Source organism: Panthera pardus, unplaced genomic scaffold, assembly GCF_024362965.1.
Source record: "Panthera pardus isolate Hobbes unplaced genomic scaffold, ASM2436296v1 HiC_scaffold_6, whole genome shotgun sequence".
Lineage (NCBI taxonomy): Eukaryota > Metazoa > Chordata > Mammalia > Carnivora > Felidae > Panthera > Panthera pardus.
The window spans coordinates 10,287,272-10,302,534 of record NW_026526991.1 but is presented as its reverse complement, the minus strand read 5'-3'; the positions used below and the strand labels follow the sequence as shown (position 1 = coordinate 10,302,534).

At 52.0% G+C, this 15,263-nt stretch overlaps 1 protein-coding gene across 5 annotated transcripts in view; it reads right to left on the bottom strand.

The window, feature by feature from the left end:
* Positions 1-11,413, bottom strand: part of PPP6R2 (protein phosphatase 6 regulatory subunit 2) — an 82,750-nt gene extending 71,337 nt beyond the window's left edge. For 4 of the 5 annotated variants that reach the window (XM_053895564.1, XM_019447313.2, XM_053895565.1 and 1 more), the window contains exon 1: positions 11,188-11,412. The gene's annotated coding sequence lies outside the window, so the exon portion shown is untranslated. Of the gene's footprint in view, positions 1-11,187 lie in introns of all 5 variants that reach the window. The other variant, XM_019447314.2, reaches the window with a different exon arrangement.
* Positions 11,414-15,263: the final 3,850 nt, after the last annotated feature.

The window sequence follows — 15,263 nt, the reverse complement described above, 5'->3', positions numbered from 1 at the left end:
TAGAAAACTGATCTGCAAAAAGGAAAGAACAACTTCCCAACTCATTCCAAGGTGCTAGTATTACCAAAACCAATGATATCATATAAAAAGAAAGTCATTCACAAATCTCTTATGAATATATATAAAGTCTTCAACAAAACACTAGCAAACCAAATCCATCCACCTATAAAAACCATTATAGGGGCACCTAGGTAGCTCAGTCATGGTTGAACATCCACCTCTAGATTTTGGCTCAGGTCATGATCCTGGAGTCGTGGGATCAAGCCCAGCGTGAAGCTCCACACTGGTGGAGCCTGTTTGAGAGTCAGTCAGTCTCTCTCTCTCTCTCTCTCTCTCTCTGCCCCGTCCCATGCTCAAGCTCTAAATTATTAAAAAAAAAAAAAAAAAAAAAATTAAAGCATTATATACCACACCAAGCAGATTTAACCTAAGACTCCAAAGTTGCTTTAACATCTGAAAATTAATATAATACACCGTATTGAGGGGCACCTGGGTGGCACAGGGTGGCTCAATCAGTTAAACATCCAACTTCAGCTCAGGTACAAGATCTAACCATTCATGAGCTTGAGCCCCCCCACTGGGCTTGCTGCTATCAGCGCACAGTCCATTTCAGATCCTCTGTCTTTCTGTCTCTCTGCCCCTCCCCTGTGGGTGTGCGTGCTCTCTTTCTCTCAAAAATAAACGTTAAATAAAATAAAATAAAATAAAATAAATCTACAGATTCAATATAACCCCAACCAAACTTCCAGCAAAAATTTCTGTACATAGTGAAGAGGTTATTCTAAAACTGGCAAGACAATTTTGTAGAGGATTAAAGGTGGAGGACTTATACTACCTCTAAATTACAGTAATTAATACACTGTGGTATTGACATAAGATAGAAAAACAGACCAAGAGAATGTAACAAAACCCAAAAAGAAGCCTGCACACGCATGTTCAATTAATTTATGACAAAGGCTCTAAAAAATGATGCTAGAATGATTACATAACCCCATGAGGGAAGGGCAGGGAGGAAGTATCCTGATTTCACCTGACATTAAAAACTAATGCAAGGGGCACCTGGGTGGCTCAGTCGGTTGAGCGTCCGACTTCAGCTCAGGTCATGATCTCATGGTTCAGGAGTTCGAGCCCCACATCAGACTCTGTGCTGACAGCTCAGAGCCTGGAGCCTGTTTTGGATTCTGTCTCTCTCTCCCTCTCTCTCTGCCCCTCCCCAATCATGCTCTGTTTTTCTCTCTCTCTCTCAAAAATAAATAAACATTAAAAAAAAAAAAAAACTAATGCAAGAACTGAGCCTGGGTGGCTCAGTCAGTTAAGCGTCTGACTTCGGCTCAGGTCATGATCTTGCAGTTCACAAGTTCGAGCCCTGCATCAGGCTCTGTGCCTGACAGCTCAGAGCCTGGAGCCTGCTTCAGATTCTTGGTCTCCCTCTCTCTCTGCCCCTCCCCCTGCTCACGCGTGCTCTCTATCAAAAATTAAGTAAAAACATTTACAATTTTTTTAAAAATAAAAAACTAATGCAAGAAGGATTCAGAAAGGAAATCTGTATTTGCTTGGAGATGGAGGCAGGAAAGGGTGGGAGGGACGGTTCCCAAAATGAAATGAGGAAATCCGGGGGATGATAGACATTCACTACACTGTGGTGATAATTTCACAGGTATATACATGTCAAAACTTATCCAATTTTACACTTTAAACGTGTGGTTTATTGTACATCAATTACATCTCCATAAAGCTGTTAAAAAGAAAAAGGTGAATCATAAACCAAAATACAAAAGCTACCACTATAAAACTTTCATAGGGGTGCCTGGCTGGTTCAGTCAGTGGAATGTGTGACTCGATCTTAGGGTTGTGAGTTCGAGCCCCACATTGGGTGTAGAGGTTACTTAAAAATAAAATCTTTAGGGTGACTCAGTCAGTTAAGCGTCCAATTCTTGGTTTCAGCTCAAGTCATGATCTCGCAGTTTCATGGGTTCAAGCCCCACATCCAGCTCTGCATTGGCAGCACAGAGCCTGCTTGGGATGCTCTGTCTCCCTCTCTCTCTGCCCCTCCTCCACTCGTCCTGTCTCTGTCTCTCTCAAAATAAATAAACTTAAAAGAAAATGTTTTTAATAAAATAAATAAAATCTTTAAAAAAGAAAACTTTTACAAAAAAAAAAAAGATAGTGTCTTCACAACACTGGTGCAGGCAAAATTTTGTAAGGACACATAATAAACATAAAAGAAAACTACCAACAGGGCACTTGGCTGTCTCAGTCGGAGGAACGTGCGACTCTTGAACTTAGGGTTGTGAATTGGAGCCCCATATTGGGTGTAGAAATTACTAAAAAATATATATATAGAGAGAGAGAGAGAGACAAAAATTTACTTCACCTAAATTAAAATTTTCTGTTCATCAAAAGACACCATTAAGAAAAAAAATAGGCAAGGAGTGCCTGGCTGGCTCAGTCAGTAGAACATGCAACTCTTGATCCTGGAGGTCATTTTAACTCTTAAAATGAATAAAAAAAAAAAAAAAAAAATCCAATGAAGAATGGATTAAAAACCTGACACTTCACAAGAAAAATATTTAAGTAGCTAATTAGCATATAAAAAGTTGTTCATTGGGGCACCGGGGTAGGTCAGTCCTTTAAGCATCTGACTTGGACTCAGGTCATGATCTCTCGGCTCTCTTGTGAGTTCAAGCCCTTCAAACCCGTGTCAGGCTCTCTGCTGACAGCTCAGAGCCTGGAGCCTGCTTTGGATTCTGCTGTGTGTGTGTGTGTGTCTCTCTCTCTGCCCCTCCCCAACTCGTGCTCTGTCAGTCTCAAAAAGAAAAAAAAAAAGGTGTTCACCAAAAAACCAAACCAAACCAAAGTTGTTCACCATCATTATTCATCAGAAAAATGCAAATTAGGGGCACCTGGGTGGCTCAGGCAGTTCAGAGGTTAAGCATCCAACTCTGGCTTAGGTCATGATCTAACAGTTGGGTTCAGTTTGTGAGGCTTGGTTTGTGAGTCTGAGTCCCGCATCGGGGCTCTGTGCAGACAGTTCAGAACCTGCTTGGGATATTCTCATTCTCTCTCCCTCTCTCTCTCTCTCTGCCCTCCCCACTCACACTTTCTAAGTAAACTTAAAAAAAAAAAAAAATTAAAGAAAAATACAAATTAAAACCATAGTGAGATATCACTCACTACCAACTGAATAGCTAAAATTAAAAAGACTGACATACATACATACATACATAAAAGACTGACAACGCCAAGGGCTGGCATAGATGTAGAGAAACTAGAACTCTCATACATTACTGTGGGAGTGGAAAATGGTATCAGTTTGAAAAATAGTTTGCGGTTTTTGAAAAAAGTTCAAAATGTATCTACACTATGACCCTCAGCAGTACCACTCCTAAATATTTACCCCAAAGGAATAATGTACGTCCACAGAAGACATGCATAAGAATCTTCAGTGACTTTAGTCATACTAGCCAAAAAGTAAAAACAACCCAGACACCCATCAACAGGAAAAAAAAAAACGTAAATTATATTTTCATACAAATGAGTACTACTCAAATGAAAAGCACAAACTACAGATATAGGCATTAAAATCAATAAATCTCAAGGGGCACCCGACTGGCTCGGTCAGTAGAGCATGCGACTCTTGATCTCAGGGTCATGAGTTCAAGCTCCATGTTGGGCATGGAGATTACTTTTTTTCTTTTTTTAATGTTTGTTTATTTTTGAGAGAGAGAGAGACAAAGTATGAGCAGGGGAGGGGCAGAGAGAGCAGGAGACACAGAACTTGAAGCAGGCTCCAGGCTCTGAGCTGTCAGCACAGAGCCCGATGTGGGGCTCGAACCCACAAACGGTGAGACCATGATCAGAGCCAAAGCCGGACGCTTAACCCATTGAGTCACCCAGGCACCCCAGAGATTACTTTTTAAATAAGTAAAGAAGATCTAAAAACGTTACACTGAGCCAAAGAAGACATACACAAAAAAGCACATATTTTATGATTTCATTTACATGAAGTTTGAGGACCTGCAAAATTAATCTGTAATGACAGAAATCAGAACAATGGTTGCCTCAGGATTTGGGGGTTGGTTGTAGTAACTGAAAAGGGACACAAGGAAACTTTTAGGAGAGATAGAAATGTTCTATATCTTGACATGAGTGATGGACACACTTTCGTGTACACACTTGTGGTGTACACATTTGCTAAAATTCATCAAGCATATTTAAGATCTGTACATTTTACTGGGTATAAAATATTCAATAATTTTTAGTGGTAGAATATTTTTATTTTTTTATTTATTTTATTTTTTTTTTTATTTATTTTTGGGACAGAGAGAGACAGAGCATGAACGGGGGAGGGGCAGAGAGAGAGGGAGACACAGAATCGGAAACAGGCTCCAGGCTCCGAGCCATCAGCCCAGAGCCTGACGCGGGGCTCGAACTCACGGACCGCGAGATCGTGACCTGGCTGAAGTCAGACGCTTAACTGACTGCGCCACCCAGGCGCCCCAATGGTAGAATATTTTTAAAGAAATAAAAAATCGTACATTCTGTGTTAAAAAGAAGAAAGCTGCTTGCTGTACATGGATGTGACAGGTTTTCTAAGAAGTCAATGGCTGAGGAATGGGGTGAGAATGAGACTGACTTCACGATACCCATTTTGATACCTTCCAGAATTATACTCTGAGTTCAGACTACCCTGTGTATGAACCACAGGAGGTGAGAATGAAAAACACAACCTCTAGAGTCTGACCACCTAGGCTGAGTTCTGGTTCTCATTTATTTACTGTGACCTTGGGTACATTTCTTAATTTGTACCTCAATGTTCTCACATAAATGGTAATAGGAATATTGAGAGTAACTATAGGAGCACCTGGGTGGCTCAGTTGGTTGAGTATCCGACTGGATTTCAGCTCAGGTCATGATCCCAAGGTCACAGGCTCGAGCCCCACGTCGGGCTCCACACTGAGCGTGGAGCCTGCTTAGGTTTCTCTCACTTTCCCCCCCCGCCCACCTCTCTTGCATGCACATGAGCACTCTCTCTCCAAAATAAAATTTAAAATGTTTAAAGAAAAAAAGATTAGCTATATCATTAAGTTGTTTTAAGAATTAAATTCTGGGGCACCTGGGTGGCTCAGTCAGTTAAACATCCAATTCTAGGTTTCAGCTCAAGTCATGATCTCATGGTGAGATCAAGGCCCGCATCAGACTCAGCACTGTCAGTGGTTAGGATTCAGCCTGCTTGGGATTCTCTCTCTCTGCCCCTCTCCCACTCCACTCATTCTCTCCCTCTCCCTCCCTCTCTCAAGATAAATAGACCAAAAAAACAAACAAAAAAAGAATTAAGTGCTTACTGTGTTAGATGTCAAAATAGAAAATGTAGCACTGGCTTTCACTCTCTGGTTTATAATAAATTCTGTACAAGTCATGTACCTGCTTTCTGTCAAAATGTCTGTTAGATCTCACAAGGATACAAAGATAATCAAATGGTAAAGCACTTTGTTTAAAAAAACAAAAAAGGGGGCGCCTGGGTGGCTCAGTCGGTTGAGCGTCCGACTTCAGCTCAGGTCACGATCTCGCGGTCCGCGAGTTCGAGCCCCACGTCGGGCTCTGGGCTGCCGGCTCAGAGCCTGGAGCCTGCTTCCGATTCTGTGTCTCCCTCTCTCTCTGCCCCTCCCCCGTTCATGCTCTGTCTCTCTCTGTCTCAAAAATAAATAAAATCGTTAAAAAAAAAAAAAGTTAAAAAAAAAAAAAAAAGAATTAAATAAGATGGTATAGGTAATGTATGTACTTTAAAATGTGCCTGGGCTTGCTTTCCTAAATAAATAAGGCTTTATTGGAACACATGCATGTGTGCACACAAATATGCCTGGTACGTAATCAGCTACCATTATTTAAAAATTTAAAACAGTATTTTGAAAGTCAGCCTTTTCCTTAACCTAAAGAAAAAGTAGGGGGAGAGGCTTTAGTCAGTCTGTCTGGGGTATAAATCCTGAGTCAATCACCTACTTTGTTGTATACCAGTTTTCTCATCTGTAAAATAGGAAATAATAGTTTCTATACCCTTGAATTCTTGTGAAGATTAAATAGTTCATTCACATAAAGCATTTCAAGCAGCAGCACACAATAAACGATCAGTACGTTCTGCTGTGCGTGTGTAAAAAAACTGCCATTACCAAGGTTTTAAACATTACCCCTGTGCTGAGGTCCTATATGCCTGCAGCCTGACCTCTCCTCTGGGCTCCAGATTCTTCTGCGAGATACCTTCGTGCCAATGACCCTTGGATAAGTCAGACATCGCCCACTACTTAAAGCCAAGAGAAAGCCTTACTTTCTACATCTAACCTACCATTAAGGCCCTGCACCTGCCACCACCCCATCCTGCTTCCCCATCTCAGCTGACAATGCCACAGTCCCATCAAGAAGCCCAGACCTCACCTTGGGCCCTCTCCCCCACACCCTCTTCTCATCTGGCAGGAAGTCCTAACAGCTCTGCCTCCCAAACATCTCCCTAAGTCGACCCCCAAGGTCTAACTGCAACTACACCACTCCCACCACCTCATCTCACCCCCTCTCTTGCACGTCCTGCCTCTGTGATGACGGCCCTTCCCAACTTAACGTCCATCCCGGTCCCCCTCACAACTCAGGCACACACCGGCCAAGAACAGATGATTGCAAGGCCCACGCGGTACCCTGTGCTCCTATCTCCCCCTTACCCCAGCCACACATTAGTCTTATCTAGGTTCCTAGAGAAGACCCACTGCAAGGCCACTGCACGTGCTGTCCCCTCAACCTGGAACGCTCTGTCCCCCCACTCTGCGGGGCTTGAACGCACAGCCCTGAGAGCAAGACGTGAGCTGAGATCCAGAATCTCGCACTAAACCAACTGAGCACCCAGGCGCCTGTCCCCCACTCTTCTCATAGCTGGCTGCTTCTCACCTTCCAGAGCTTAGCTGACATGACTTAGAGTGGCCAAAATGGAAGAGAAACCAGAAAGGAAGGAACATGGAGAAGTAAACAGCTAAGAGTGTCAGTGATGGCCCCAGCACTGAAAGGCCAAAGGCATGGCAGGGAGTGGCAACAGGGGCAGGTGACAGGCGGGGCTGGAGAAGGCCACAGGGACAAGACAGGTGGGTACAGTGACGAAATGGGGGAGAGGTGAAGTGAGAGGCAGGGACTGAACAGAAACGACAGAGAGGGTGAGCTGGGGGTGACAGGACACTGTTTCAGTGGTGAACTGAGAGCAGTGAGTGACTAGTGGGTGGACAAGGTAAACAGGTGTCAAGGCCACGAAGTGGCAGGTGGAGGTGTGTAGGAGACACCATAGCAAGGTCAGGAAGCCACTGAAGAGGGCCAATAAGGTGCATGGTGAAGGCAGAGATGATGGAGATGGAGGAGGAAAGGAGGCAGTGAACGGTAAGGAGACAGGCCAGGGAAGGTGACAGGTTCATGGAGCGCTGAAGCTACAACAGTGATAGAAAGAGGGGATGCTGACAGGAGGAGTGAGGGAACTGATTACAGTGGGCACTGGGGAGGGGAGTCCCAAAGCAATAGGCAGAGAGGGGACAGGCAGAGAGGGGGGACAGGTGGGAGGGACAGGCGGGGGGTGGGGCAGGCTGGGGGGAAGCAGGCAGGTGGGGAGCAGGCAGAGAGGGGGACAGGCAGAGGGGGGAGCAGGCGGGGGGGACAGGCAGAGGGGGGACAGGCAGAGGAAGGATAGGCAGAGGGGAGCAGGCAGAGGAGGGAGCAGGCAGGGGGCATAGGCAGAGGAGAGATAGGCAGAGGGGGAGCAGGTGGGGGGAAGCAGGCAGTGGTGGGGGAAGCAAGCAGAGGGTGGGAGTAGGAGGTGGGGAGACAGGCAGAGGAGGGATAGGCAGAGGAGGGACAAGGCAGAGAGGGAGCCAGTGGGGGGGGGCAGAGGAGGGAGCAGGCAGAGGGAGGGAGGGGGGAACAGGTGGGGGGAGCAGGTGGGGAGGAGGGAGTGGGCAGCGGGAGGGAGGGGGGAGCAAATGGGGGAAGCAGGTGAGGGGGAAGCAGGAGGGGGAAGCAGGCGGGGTGGGGGCAGGCGGGGGGGGGGAAGCAGGTGGGGGGGAGAGCAGGCAGAGGGGGGAGCAGGCAGAGGTGGGGAGCAGGCAGAGGGAGGGAGGGGGAGCAAATGGGGGGGGAAGCAGGTGGGGGAAGTAGGTGGGGAGGAGAAAGCAGGCAGAGGGAAGGAGGAGGGAGCAAATGGGGGGAGCAAGTGAGGGGGAGCAGGTAGGGGGAGCAGGTGGGGAGGAGGAAGCAGGCAGAGGGAGGGGGGAGCAAATGGGGGAGCAGGTGAGGGGGAAGCAGGTGGGGGGAGTAGGTGGGGAGGAGGGAGCAGGCAGAGGGAGGGAGGGGGGAGCAAGCAGGGAGGAGCAGGCCAGGGGGTAGGGGGGAGCAGGCAAAGGTGGGGAGCAGGCAGAGGAGGGGGAAGCAGGAGGGGGGAAGCAGGTGGGGAGGAGGGAGCAGGCAGAGGGAGGGAGGGGGGAGCAAACGGGGGGGGGGAGCAGATGGGGGAAGCAGGTGGGGAGGAGGGAGCAGGCAGAGGGAGGGAGGGGGGAGCAAACGGGGGGGGGAGCAGGTGGGGGAAGCAGGTGGGGAGGAGGGAGCAGGCAGAGGGAGGGAGGGGGGAGCAAACGGGGGGGAGCAGGTGGGGGAAGCAGGTGGGGAGGAGGGAGCAGGCAGAGGGAGGGAGGGGGGAGCAAACGGGGGGGGGGGAGCTGGTGGGGGAAGCAGGTGGGGAGGAGGGAGCAGGCAGAGGAAGGGAGGGGGGAACAGGTGGGGGGAGCAGGTGGGGAGGAGGGAGCAGGCAGAGGAAGGGAGGGGGGAACAGGTGGGGGGAGCAGGTGGGGAGGAGGGAGTGGGCAGAGGGAGGGAGGGGGGAGCAAATGGGGGAAGCAGGTGAGGGGGAAGCAGGAGGGGGAAGCAGGTGGGGTGGGGGCAGGCGGGGGGGGAGAGCAGGCAGAGGGGGGAGCAGACAGAGGGGGGGAGCAGGCAGAGGGAGGGAGGGGGAGCAAACGGGTGGGGGAGCAGGTGGGGGAAGCAGGTGGGGAGGAGGGAGCAGGCAGAGGGAGGGAGAGGGGAGCAAACGGGGGGGAGCAGGTGGGGGAAGCAGGTGGGGAGGAGGGAGCAGGCAGAGGGAGGGAGGGGGGAGCAAACGGGGGGGAGCAGGTGGGGGAAGCAGGTGGGGAGGAGGGAGCAGGCAGAGGGAGGGAGGGGGGAGCAAACGGGGTGGGGGAAGCAGGTGGGGAGGAGGGAGCAGGCAGAGGGAGGGAGGGGGGAGCAAACGGGGGGGGGGAGCAGGTGGGGGAAGCAGGTGGGGGAGGAGGGAGCAGGCAGAGGAAGGGAGGGGGGGAACAGGTGGGGGGAGCAGGTGGGGAGGAGGGAGCAGGCAGAGGAAGGGAGGGGGGGAACAGGTGGGGGGAGCAGGTGGGGAGGAGGGAGTGGGCAGAGGGAGGGAGGGGGGAGCAAATGGGGGAAGCAGGTGAGGGGGAAGCAGGTGGGGTGGGGGCAGGCGGGGGGGGGAGGAGCAGGCAGAGGGGGGAGCAGGCAGAGGGGGGGAGCAGGCAGAGGGAGGGAGGGGGAGCAAACGGGGGGGGGAGCAGGTGGGGGAAGCAGGTGGGGAGGAGGGAGCAGGCAGAGGGAGGGAGGGGGGAGCAAATGGGGGAAGCGGGTGAGGGGGGAAGCAGGAGGGGGAAGCAGGTGGGGGTGGGGGCAGGCGGGGGGGGGGGAGAGCAGGCAGAGGGGGGAGCAGGCAGAGGGGGGAGCAGGCAGAGGGAGGGAGGGGGAGCAAATGGGGGGGGGGGAGCAGGTGGGGGAAGCAGGTGGGGAGGAGGGAGCAGGCAGAGGGAGGGAGAGGGGAGCAAACGGGGGGGGGGAGCAGGTGGGGGAAGCAGGTGGGGAGGAGGGAGCAGGCAGAGGGAGGGAGGGGGGAGCAAACGGGGGGGGGGGAGCAGGTGGGGGAAGCAGGTGGGGAGGAGGGAGCAGGCAGAGGGAGGGAGGGGGGAGCAAACGGGGGGGGGGGAGCAGGTGGGGGAAGCAGGTGGGGAGGAGGGAGCAGGCAGAGGGAGGGAGGGGGGAGCAAACGGGGGGGGGGAGCAGGTGGGGGAAGCAGGTGGGGAGGAGGGAGCAGGCAGAGGGAGGGAGGGGGAGCAAGCAGGGGGGGAGCAGGTGGGGGGGTGGGGGGGGCAGGCAGGGGGGGAGCCGGCAGAGGGAGGGGGAAGCAGGAGGGGGAAGCAGGTGGGGTGGGGGCAGGTGGGGGGGGAGAGCAGGCAGAGGGGGGAGCAGGCAGAGGGGTGGCAGCAGGTGGGGAGGGGGGCACTAAGAAACAGGTCAGGGCACTGATGGTAAGGGTCCCTACTGAAGGGAAGAGAGGAGGAGCAGTGAGGAGGTGGGTGGGACGCCGACAGGACTGACGGGGGACCTTGACAGGCAGGCACGGGGTAGACACTGATGGGGGGGATGCTTCCTTGGGGGGGCACTGACGTGGGGGACACTGGCAGCAGAGGGGAGGGCACTGACGGAGGGGACTAGGGACAGGAAGGAGGAACTGACAGACGAGGAGCGCGCTTGGGGGGGGGGGCACTGATACAGGGGTCACTGACTGGGAGGGCACCAAGAACGGGGGTGGAGGTGGACAGCGCCTGGGGGGAAAAATGAGGGGAGGGAAGAAAAGAGGTGGGGGGAGTGACAGGGAGTGACCACTGATGGAGGGACACTGTTGTGGGGAACACTGACGAGGGAGGACACTGACAGGGGAACACTGACGGGGGACGGGGGGGGGACACTGGCAGGGGGACACTGTTGGGGGGACACTGACGGAGAACACTGACAGGGAGACAGTACAGGGGGAGGGACACTGACGGGGACACTGTCGTGGGGGACAGTGTCGGGAGGGACACCTGACAGGGGGACACAGTCGTGGGGGTCACTGACGGGGGGGGGGACACTGACAGGGGGGACACTGTCGTGGGGGCACTGACGGGGAGGGGGGGGAGACACTGACAGGGTGCGCACGGCCGTGAGTGGACACTGACGGAGGCGGACACTGACGGGGTGGACAGACGCGGGTGCACTAACAGAGGGGTGGCCACTGGCGGGTGAGCACTCGGGGTGGACACCTCAGGGGCACCGGCAGGCGCGGGCACGGCGGGGTCGGCGGGCGGCCGCACTCACCTGCCCCGCGGGCCGGGCGTCGCGGCGGCTCCTCGGAGGCCCGGGTGGAGGCCAGGGCGCTGGCGGAGGCGTAGCCCGGGCGACCTGGGGCTAGCCGCACGCACATGGGCCCGGCCGGGCGCGGCGCCCACGGACACGGCGCCCACGGACACGGCGCGGGCCGGCCGGCGGCTCGGGACCGGCTCGGGCCGCGGGCGGCGCTCGGGTCGCTCCAAAATGGCGGCAGCGGCGGGAGCGCGCGCGCACGCCGGGGGCGGTGCCTGGCGCGGAGGGGTGCGCGTGCGCGCCGGGGCGGGGCGGCGGGCGGAGCCGCGCTCGTGGGCGGGGCTGTGTTGTGGGAGGAGGCGGGGCCGCGCGCTCGCCACGAAGCGCCGGCTAGCTCGAGCGCGGGGGTTGGACCGCCTTGGAGCGCGGTGGGGTGGCGAGCGGCCTTCTTTCACTTTTCCCTCTGGGGTGCTACTGAATAATGATGCGAATATACAAGCGTAATTAACTTGCTTCGGGGTAATGCGCTTGCGGTAATGAATTTGCTAATGCCATGTCAGCAACGGAGCAACCCCTCCAGATGCCCGAAATGATTTGAGGGTCACATACCCGGGGCAGGGGTCTCCCTGTTTCCTGCAGGCCTTCCTCTCTGCTCGAAGGTCTTTCCCACTGGGTGTTTCCTGAACCCCTCAACATGTGGGGTGGGCACGGCCAAAGCGAGAGTGAGCAGTGGTCAGCCGTCTGTACCCCGTGCCGAGGTCCCCTCTCCGTCCTGAGCAGCAGCCACCAGACTTATTCTTTTTTCCAGAGGCAATGTTTTGCACATTGGAATATGTGCAAATTAAATTTTTTTGGATTTGTTTAATCCAATCAAACTAATCTCTAAAACGAAAATTATTATTTCAGGTGTCAGGAATATCCAACTTGCCAGATACACCTGCACACCCTCCAAACTCACCGAGGCCGTCCGACAGTGCATCCGAGCCCTTGCTATGCTAAACGTTATCAGTAGACGGCGCAAGAGAGACGCTGCGCTCTGGGGGAAGGGGTTTTTGGTCTGGGGCTTGCTCTGCGGTTGCAGGCACTGCTTCCCCAGTTGCCTGTCTTCCCGGTATCCAGGTCAGCGGCCCGCAGCTCAGTACCCCTTTGGGTTACTTTATAGCAGATGTCTCTAGTGAGACGTCTTCCCCTGAACACTTTTCCCCAGCATTCTGCGGTGCAGATATCTGGCAAGTTCTGTAGGGTGAGCTTCCAGGAATTGGAGGTTAAAAAAAAAGCATCGGCCTTACAATTGAGAAAAGAAACGCCCTTCAAGCCCTGCCTATGAAGGCCCCTTACAACCAAAGCTGGAGGTGCAATGGATTGAGCAGCAGAATGGGGGGCTCAGGGCCAAGGGGCCTAATGCCAGAGATGTTTCCACTGATTTTCCCACTATGAAAGCGCCTGCAACCCTCTACCTGATCTTGTTCTTCCTGTGCTCAGGCCAGAGTACCTGAGGTCTGCCTGGGCCCTTCTCTTAGATTCCACACTGGATTTATCAGCAAATGCCTCCACTTTTAAATATGGCCAGTTCTCCACAACCACACCCTGGTCCAAGACCAGTTTCTCCTACCTGACTGACAACAGCAGCCCCCCATGGATTCCCTGCTTCTATTTTGGCATTTTTGCTAGAGGCCAGCTTACACCAGCCTAACACCTAGAGGGATCAAATGGAAACAAGTCCATCACACCTCTCTCCCAGGGGCTTCCAGCTCACACAAGGAGAAAGCCTCGTCCTTGCTGTGGCTCACAAGGTCCTACGGGATCTGATCCCATCTCCCCTACTCTACCCGTGTTTATTTGCTTCTAATTATGATAACCTCCTGCCATAGCCCACTTGCACATGTCCTTCCTCTAGTGACAGCTGTGCCTACTAACTTCCCTCCTAGATCTTACTCATTCAGCCCCTTCTCAGTGAGGGCTTCCCTGACCTATTTCACAGCTGAAGCCTGCATGCACACATGCACACTTCAAAGCCTCTTTCCCCTGTTGTTTTTTTCTGCCTTGTATCAACAGTCATGGTCCAATAACCGGACGGAAACCACACAATGACTTCAACAGAGAAAGCTTGGTATAAAATTATTGATAGCAAGGGATTATCATAAAAGAGTAAAGAGGACTCCATATTCAAGAAAGGACATAACTTGAAGGGGGTCCCCTCCCGAAGGTGGGAATTCATTCTGTGTGGGTGGGGTGTGTGGCCGCAGCCTGGTGGGTAACAGAGACGTTCCTGGGTTGCCCAGGGATAGAGCTGATATAAGCATTGCAAATGAGCACAGGCCCGTTCCCAACCGTCACTGTATCTATGCTTGGCTTCATTCATCACTCCTCAAATTGTGCCATTGTCCCTTTGAGCATTCTCTCATGCTCTTACATTAAAGCTAAATAATAAAGTTAGGCTCTGAAAACTTGTATATTTAAAAGAATGGAAAGGAGAAAGAAGAAAATGATTAGTATATGCAAATAAACACTGTAACAGTCAAAGAGAAAATACGTAAAGTTACCACGAGCCCTGTTTCTGTAATTGCTTACAAGACATGGTTGACATGTATGTCTGTTCAACAGACTTCTCTTCTAAACTGCCTTATGGTGTATACAACACAGCTAAAACAGAGCCAAGCTGATTTCCGTATTTCTGACACAGAAGGATCAACTAAAGTAACTTCTATCAGTAAGAACACCAAATGCAAAATTATTCACCAATAAATTGGACAAGGTAAAACTGGTATAAAATGAGTGCTGCCTAGGGACGCTCAGCTGGCTCACTCGGTAGAATCTCAGGGTTGTGAGTTCAAGCCCCACATTGGGTGTAGAGATTACTTAAAAATAAACTCTTAGGGCACCCGGGTGGCTCGGTTGAGCGTCTGACTCTTGATTTTGGCTCAAGTCGTGATCCCAGGGGCATGAGATCAAGCCCCACATCAGGCTCTGCACTCTCAGCTCCTTGGGATTCTCTCTCTCTCTCTCTCTCTCTCTCTCTGCTCCTCCCCAACTCACACTGTCTCTCCCTCAAAATGAATAAGGAAAAGAAAAGAAAAAAGAAAAGAAAAGAAAAAGAATATCCATTACTGACAGATCTGCCTTATCAGAAATACTAAAGGGAGTTCTTCAAGCTGAATGGACATGACATAAGATGATCACTCAAATCAACAGGAATGAATGAAGAACCAAGTTGAGCAGCAAGTAAAAAGTGTTACCTACCAAGATCGATGGGGCTTATCCCATTGGAATGCAAAGTTGGTTTAGCAACAAAACTCAGTCAATGCCATGCACACTATTGAGAGAACAGAGGACAAAACTCACAGGATGGTCACAATAGCTGCAGAAAAGGCATTTGACTAAAGTTGATACCAATCATAATAAATACTCTGAACCAACTAGGGATGGATAGGCAACTCCTCAAGTTCATCAAATACATTCGGAAAAATCTATAATATCAAACTTAATGGTGAAATGTTTACCAGTCTTCCACTAAGACTGAAAACAAGACAAGATTGTCTGCTTTTGCCACTTCAATTCTACCTTCTAGGACTGCATGTTGGGAGCTTGGAAGTTACCATTCATCCTAACAGGTAAAAAGCTGAACAGAATGAAAAAGCAGCTCTTCTCGGGTCTCTAAGAGAAGGGGGACACAGCAAAGCCCTGCTCCTGAGATGACAGAGAACAGGTAAATCCCAGCCATCGTGGCCCAGAGTGAACAGTCACAAACGGGAGCCACCGCGGTCCGGAGGCTCAGCGTGCACAACTCAGAGTTCAAAACCTCGGGAGATCCAGTCATCGGGGTCCCACCACATGGTGGGGTTTATCCCCGGGACCTTGGCCAGGTTCCCACAGTAAACACTGAGAAAAGGCCCCTGACGCTTCCTGCAGGGGAGGGAAAAGAGCCCTTTGGTCATTCTGCTCACCAAGGCCTGACCTCAAGGAAAACCACTTAACCGGAACCTCACTTTCCTCAGGGAAGGGAAATACCCACCTCCAGCCCCTCTGGACACCTGTCCCAGCTAAAAGGACAGGAAAACAAACAAACAAAACCCCGAGGAGCACCCACAGTC